The sequence below is a fragment of the Pygoscelis adeliae genome, unplaced genomic scaffold (genome assembly GCF_000699105.1).
Source record: "Pygoscelis adeliae isolate BGI_AS28 unplaced genomic scaffold, ASM69910v1 Scaffold118, whole genome shotgun sequence".
NCBI lineage: Eukaryota > Metazoa > Chordata > Aves > Sphenisciformes > Spheniscidae > Pygoscelis > Pygoscelis adeliae.
In genome coordinates, this window is record NW_008825257.1 from 304801 (window position 1) to 306630 (window position 1830).

The window sequence follows — 1830 nt, forward strand, 5'->3', positions numbered from 1 at the left end:
ACTTAACCTTCAGAGCTATAATGCTTCAGGCTTGTCCACATCATGGAGTTAGTGGGCCAAACTTCACCGCCTCCCAAGATTGTTTGCCCTTCTGCGGTTGGAGGGGATAAAAAGCACGGGAAGATGTTTCCTCTTGTGACTGTTTCAAATCCTTTCAGTTAAGGTTTCTCCCAAATCACCCAGACCTTCTGAAAAGGCAGGGCAAGCAGGGAGAGACAACATGAGGAATGCTTCCTATAGCTTGGCTGGTTGCTGGGGGAAGAAATTGCTTTCTAACAGGACTATGTGAAGAAGAAAAAGGTGAAGGGGTTCAGATGAGAGACACGGCTCGGGGGTGTGCAAGCTCAGCACAACCACAACACAGCAGGTGCAGCAGGAGCACAGCTGCTAGAAACCTTTTCAAACCCACATGCAGGCAAGGGTTTCCCAAAAGCCATTTTTGTCCATTACACTGGGGAGAAGATCAAGATGGGAGACGGAGACTGGTAATTCAGGCCTGAGTGTGAGCAGCAGATGGTGTAAGTGTAATTTAGCTGCTCCAGCAAAGGTGAACTTGAGTGTCTAAGCTATGGCTTGATAAACCCACGTACCCAGGCTGAAAGGTAACTCCAGCCTTGGCCGAAATCAGCAGAAGGATCCAGCGCTCCCATTCAAAATCACCCCAGCTGGGGGATTGCTTGATCTCTAAATAAAGTACCTGCCTGAGCACCCCAGCACCCGGCTGCCAACCATACCTGCCCCGAGTCATAGGCTGACAGGTAACCCTCGGCAAAGCCCATGCCGTTGGGCGAGCACGTTGCAAACTCCCACCAGCTCCTGGGAGAGCAGGGGCTGGCCAGTCCTCAGCCCTGCGTGCTGGTGGGCAAGGCTTGGGTTTCTCCTAGCCCCTCGGGGTGTCCTTCCCCTTCCGCCAAGGTGCCAAGGGAAGAAAAAAACCCCAGCGGTACCACTCCAGGTATCGAAAATTAAGCTAAACGTCTTTCCCCAAAGAGATGTGTTTTTTTCAGCTTTGCTTAACAAGATCAGCCCCTCTCTTTCTTCCTAAAACAGCCAGCTCAGCAATGTGTCCTGGAAGGGCGCCATGTCCCCCCACGCTGGGGACACCAAATCTGCTTGTGTGGCTTTCAGAGCCCCATCAGAGTCCACCTGCCCCATAGCGCGCTTGGGATGCCAGCCGCCCTCCCTGTGTTGGCTGGGGGCTTTGTTACTGCTCTTGTGTTAACGCCTGGGTATCTGCTCTGTTTTGTACAAGCATTCACAATAAAGGAAATTGTTGCAAAAGCAAAAAATTGAAAAACTGAAGGATTGCATCACTTCGCTGCGCCTGCTACTCTGGGGCCCTTCCTGCCGATGGCTTTCTGGGGTTGATGGCCACCCAGATATGCTCAACGGCTTAGTCCAGCCTACGGGTTGGGAGGGGTTTTTTTTTGCAATCCTGGTAAAATCCAGGCGTTCCTTCACTTTTGAGGCTCTTAAAAGCCAAAAGGCAACAGGCCAGGCAGGCATGCTGCTCTGCGGCGAGAGGCGATGCTGACAGCATTGGGGTCGCTGGCAGTCCTTGGGTCATGAAGTCCTCCCCGTGCATCACTACGTCCAGAAAGAGAAACCAAAGGCTCATCACGGCTGCGGGACAAAGGTCTGCTTACTGAGTTTGTCCCTCCGTTGTGGGGAGATGGACCTGCCAGAGCTCGGGGCGCTTGCAGGTTCTGCCATCTACGTGTATGCAACAGCCCTCATAGACCGGGGCGGGGAGGGGTGGGGGGGCAGCATCAGCAGCAGGGCTTGTAATGAGTGTGTGGGGTCTCAGCTGCCATGCAAAGGGCTGGGGCC